Raw genomic sequence first — 6,000 nt, forward strand, 5'->3', positions numbered from 1 at the left:
CTTTGAGAAGTATTGGAATGAGCTCTACTTTAAAGGTTTTGTAGAACTTGTCTGAGAACCCATCTGGTCCCGGACTTTTCTTTGTTGGTAGGCTTTTGATGACCTGTTCTATTTCATTGCTTGAAATTGATTTATTTAAGTTGTGTATGTCCTCCTCGTTCAGTTTAGGTAATTCATATGTCTCTAGAAACTTGTTGATGTCTTCGAGGTTTTCTGTTTTGTTGGAGTATAGATTTTCAAAATAGCTTCTAATTATGCTTTTTATTTCACTCGTGTCTGTTGTGATATTTCCTTGTTCATTCCGAATTTTAGTAATTTGAGTTTTCTCCCTCTTTCTCTTGGTTAGTGTGGCTAAAGGTTTATCAATTTCGTTTATTTTTTCAAGGAACCAACTATTTATTTTGTTAATTTTTCCGATTGTTTCTTTTGTTTCAATTTTGTTGATTTCGGCTCTGATTTTAACTGTTTCCTGTCTTCTACTACTTTTGGTGTTGCTCTGCTCTTCTTTTTCTAGGGCTTTGAGCTGTAGTGTTAAGTCGTTTAATTGTTGATTTCTACTTCTTTTGTTGAATGCACCCCATGAAATAAATCTTCCTCTAAGTACTGCTTTCATAGTGTCCCAGATATTTTGATATGATGTGTCTTTGTTCTCGTTTAGTTCTAAAAATATTTTTATTTCCCTCCTGATGTCTTCTGTTATTCATTCATCATATAATAGTGTATTATTTAATCTCTAGGTTTTGGAGAAGTTTCTGTTTTTTATTCTGTCATTTATTTCTAATTTCAATCCATTATGATCTGATAGAGTACAAGGTAGTATCTCTATCTTCTTGTATTTGCTAACAGTAGCTTTGTGGCATAAAACATGGTCTATTTTAGAGAAGGATCCATGTGCTGCTGAGAACAAAGTGTATTCGTTCTTTGTTGGATTGTATATTCTATATAAGTCGGTTAAGTCTAAATGGTTGATTGTGTTATTGAGATCTATGGTTTCTTTATTCAATTTTTGTTTGGACGATCTATCCAGCAGTGAGAGAGGTGTGTTAAAATCGCCTAATATTATTGTGTTGTGGTCTATTTGATTTCTGGAATTGAGAAGGATTTGTTTGACGTACATGGATGAGCCAATGTTCAGGGCATAGATATTTATGATTGTTATGTCTTGCTGATTTATGCTTCCCTTAAGCAGTATGTAATGTCCTTCTTTATCCCTTCTGACTAGTTTTGGCTTGAAGTCCACATTATCTGAAATGAGGATGGATACTCCAGCTTTTTTGCTGTGTCCGTGTGCATGGTATGTTTTTTCCCATCCTTTCACCTTTAGTCTATGGGTATCTCTTTCTATGAGATGAGTCTCTTGCAGGCAGCAAATTGTTGGATTTTTCTTTTTAATCCATTCTGCCAGTCTATGTCTTTTGATTGATGAGTTCAGGCCATTAATATTCAGGGTTATTATTGTGATATGATTTGTATTCCCAGTCATTTGACTCATTTTTGTTTTTTGACATGATTTGGTTTCCCCTTTATTTGGCTATTCCTTTAGGCTAGTTCCTCCTGTTGCTGATTTGCATCATTGTTTTTCATCTCTTCCTCATGGAATATTTTGCTGAGAATGTTCTGCAATGCTGGCTTTCTTTTTGTAAATTCCTTTAGCTTTTGTTTATCATGGAAGGATCTTAGTTCATCGTCAAATCTGAAAGGAAGTTTTGCTGGGTATAAGATTCTTGGTTGGCATATGTTTTCTTTCAAGGCTTGGTAAATGTTGTTCCAGGCCCTTCTAGCTTTTAGGGTCTGGATTGAAAAATCTGCTGATATTCTTATTGGTTTTCCCCGAATGTAATCTGATTCTTTTCTCTCGCAGCCTTTAAAATTCTGTCTTTATTTTGTATGTTAGGTATTTTCATAATAATGTGCCTTGTTGTGGGTCTGTTGTAATTTTGTGTATTTGGAGTCCTATAAGCCTCTTGTACTTGCTTTTCCATTCATTCTTCAGATTTGGGAAATTTTCTGATATTATTTCGTTGAATAGATTGTTCATTGCTTTGGTTTGTTTCTCTAAGCCCAATAATTCTTAAATTTGGCCTTTTCATGATATCGCATAATTCTTGTAGATTCTGTTCATCATTTCTTACCATCTTTTCTGTTTGGTCAACTTTGTTTTCAAGATTAAATATTTTGTCTTCAATATCTGAGGTTCTGTCTTCCAGGTGTTCTATCCTATTGGTTATGCTTTCTATGGCGTTTTTAACTTGGTTTATTGTTTCCTTCATTTTAAGGATCTCTGTTTGTTTTTTTTTCAATATCTCTAACTGTTTATTGAAATGATCTCTTGCTTCCTGTATTTGCTCCTTTAACTGTTGATTGGTGTGATCATTTAATGCCTGCATTTGCTCTTTCATCTCCTCCTTCAATGCCTGCATTGCTTCCCTGATTTGCTTCCCTGATTGTTTTAATCATGTACATTTTGAACTCCCTTTCTGACATTTCTTCTACTGTGCTCTCATTGAGTTTTATTGATATAGTATCTAGGTTTGTTTGAGACATTTTCTTCCCTTGTTTTCTCATATTGGTCAGATGTCAGTGGGACTTTGTGATATTGCAGAATTCTTCTATTGGCTTATAGTGTCCCTGTAGATTTCCAGTGTATCACCTTCCTGCCTTCAGTGTCCTGAGGTCTTGGAGTAACTTGATAATGCAGTGCTTCCAAGGAAAGCTGCCCCTAGCCCACTACTGGTTCTAAGACTTGGAGATGGCTCTGTGTGGAAAGGCTCTCACTGGGGGGTCTGCTCCGAGAAGCAACCCTGGAAAGGCGCTTCCTACCGGAGGGGGCCGGGCTGCGTGCTGCTTGGGGAAGTCCCTGGCTGCCCTGTCCTGGTCCTTGAAGCAACCTGCGGGCAGGAACTCGCCACCCTGGTTCAGGGATTTGAAGCTTGGTTCTGTGCAGAAAGACTCTCACTGGGGAGCCTGCTCCGAGATGCTGGAGAATCTGGCCCTGTGGGAGGAGCCCACTGCTGGAGTGCACAGAGCTGCCTGGGGAAGACTCTAGCTGCCCTACCCTACTCTAATAAGCCACCCGAATCTGTGCCTGCTGCCCGGGCAGTGCTTCACCAGGTGGGGGAGACTCACCCCTTGGTTCTATTTTAGTCTGAGTGTCTCAATGCCTCCCCTTCTTGAATCCTGAGTTCTGGGGTGACTGGAGATGCAGTCACCCTCTAGTTCGCCATCTTCGATCGCCCCGTGGAAAAAGCCTGCAGCCGGGGGGGGGGGGGGGCGGGGGGCAGGTCCCCCTGGAGAGGTCTCTGGCTGCCTTGCCCTGGTCCCAGAGGCTGCTTGCAGGCCGGAGGTCACTGCTGGCTTGAGGACTTGTGGCTGGCTCTGTGTAGAAAGGCTCTCACTCTATTTGGCATTATTAAAGAAGGAAATCCTACCATTTGTGACAACATGGCTGAACTTGGAGGACATTATGCAATGTCCCACACAGGATAATTATTATATGGTATCTGTTTTTTTTTTATGTAACTTAAATGGTCAAACTCATAGAAGCAGAGAGTATAATAGTGGTTTCAGGGGCATAGAGAGGTAATAGTCAAACTGTACAAAGTGTCAATTACATCAGATGAATAAGTCCTAAGTATCTACTCTATAGCATCAGCAGTGCTGTGTTGCATACTTAAAAATTGGCCAAAGATTATCTCTCCTGTTAAGTGTTCTTATTGAAAAAAAAGTAATTAGAAATCAAAGAATGCAAGTGGGGGGTGATGGAAAGATATATTGTATAGATTGTGGTGATGGTTTTATGGGTATATACTTATCTAAATTTATCAGTTTGTATACATTGAATGCAGACAGCCTATTGTATGTCAATCATACCTCAATAAAGTGCATTAAAAGTAAAAAAGAGAATTTCATCTTTATGTATATGTAGAAAGTAGCAGCCAAAAATTAACTAATAAAGGAGTGAAAGGAAGAATAGTAGAATTGAGGAGAAAGAATAGGGGGAGGGAAGAGGGGAGGAAAAGACGGGTGGACAGGGATTGAAACCAAATTCCTTGCATGTATGATTTTGTCAAATAAACCCAAATACTAAGTATAATTATAATGCTCTAATAAAAAATGAAAATAAAATTAACTTCATTTACTAAAATTAAAATATGCTTTTGTCATATTTAAAAAATCCACTATTATAGGACAAGTACAAATTATAGTGTGCTATATAACTAACTACAAGCATCTAAATTTTCAGAGAATCTGTACTTGTGAAATGGCCAGGAATGTCAATTGTTATAAGGCTTGTGCTATCTTGAATACCTAAAATGTCTGAATTGCAGGAATCCTGTAACTGAGACACCAAGCATATTTATGCTCTATTCAGCGGGGACAGCAGGACAATGCCCATGGGTCACTTGATAGCCTTCCTTTCCTCACCCTGCACATTTCTGATAAGTTCCCAGGACATCCCATCAGAACCATCAGGGAACAAGTGTTTCTCAAGAACTCTTTTATTCACATACATCAAACAGCTGAGAAGAAATACAAAGTTGGGGTATAAATCACGTTGAAAAGATTATAATAGTGTGGAATGGAACCCTCTGACAACTTTTCAATAGGATGACTTTTCAACAGGTGAATCCTGGCAAGATACCCTTCCCCTGCCCTGCCACGAAGAGTGGCATGTTGAAAACAGGCATGAGATAATTCAATTTGTCACCACCATCTCTGTGCCATGATATGTCATCAAAGAAATGACGATGATGTTGATAAGCGCTACTACAATAATAGCGTCTTGCATTTCCAGCAGGTCTACTTCTGACCTGCTATTGTATGCCTTCTTCTCTCCCCCATTTAATGACACAGATGTCTACATCTAAACACACCTGTGTTTAGAAACATAAGGTTCATTATAAGAACAGAGCACTGGGCCCCTCCTAACATTTCCCTGGCACAAACAAAGGCCACATACATAGCTGCAAAACCAGTCAGCCCCAGAATTAGCTTCCTTGATGGCAAATGCATTCTTGGACCTCAAGATTTTAAACCTGTAGGAGCAAATTATAGGCTTAAGGGATTTATTTCTTATTACACGAGGAATGCGTGCTCACTGATTCTTTTCCACTAGTGATGGGCAAACAATGGTCTTCATTTAAAACACAAATATCTCATTTAACAGAAAGGACAGGGAGGGCAGGGAATAGAGCATCCACATGATTCTCAAAGGAGTTAGAGAAATATAGGGGACATTTCTCAGGGATCTGGTTTCTTATAAAGCCAGGATGAATTGAGGTTTTTTTTTTTTTTTTTTTTTTTTAATTTCTTAAGCGTGTAGTTAAGAGTTAACCAAATACTTTTTTGGCATCTAATTTGTAGCAGGTTTGGGGTCCTTTCCTGAGGAATTTTTTTGTGTGATTAAGAAGGAAAATTGCTTCCTCATTCATTTACTTGTCTTTCTTTTCTGTCCTTAGTTTAGGGTGGTCATTTGTGCCTCTAGGAAATGTGGCTCATTGAAGTAGGACAGTTTTCAGCACAATCCCTTGGCAAGACTAAAAGGATTCAGAAACCAGGTACAGGGTGTATTGAGTGGTAAACTGTCCATTCGCAGGCACTTGGGCTTAATATTCATGTCTCCTCATCAATTCAACAAAATTTATTAAGTTAGATGGAAGAACCTGCTTATGTTCTGGAAGGCAGGCAAACAATCCACAAATAAATACAATAAAAGATATTATATAGTTAAAAGTGTAGGGAAGACAAATATAACAGGGTGGTGTAACTTAGGTGAGATGGTCTAGGAGGACTTCTCTGAGGAAATGACATTTAAGCTAAAAACTGAATGGTAAAAAGAACCAGACCTAAATAGATCTTAGGGGAGGGCATTCTAGCTAAGGTGAATTGATAACACAAAGACCTCAAATAAAGAATCATTCCTGAGGTCTTGTGGGGCCCAGTAGCACCTGGTAGGGAATTTGCATTGCAATTTATGTTTGTGTTTCTCTAAGTTTAGTG

At 38.6% G+C, this 6,000-nt stretch overlaps 1 long non-coding RNA gene across 1 annotated transcript in view; it reads left to right on the plus strand.

Moving 5' to 3' along the window:
* LOC306645484 overlaps window positions 1-4,444 on the plus strand; it is a 37,474-nt gene extending 33,030 nt beyond the window's left edge. The window contains exon 3 of the long non-coding RNA XR_013759667.1: window positions 4,329-4,444. This is a non-coding gene — a long non-coding RNA (uncharacterized lncRNA). The remainder of the gene's footprint in view (window positions 1-4,328) is intronic.
* The last annotated feature ends 1,556 nt before the right edge of the window (window positions 4,445-6,000 follow it).

This window comes from Sciurus vulgaris (genome assembly GCF_902686455.1).
Source record: "Sciurus vulgaris genome assembly, chromosome: 15".
Lineage (NCBI taxonomy): Eukaryota > Metazoa > Chordata > Mammalia > Rodentia > Sciuridae > Sciurus > Sciurus vulgaris.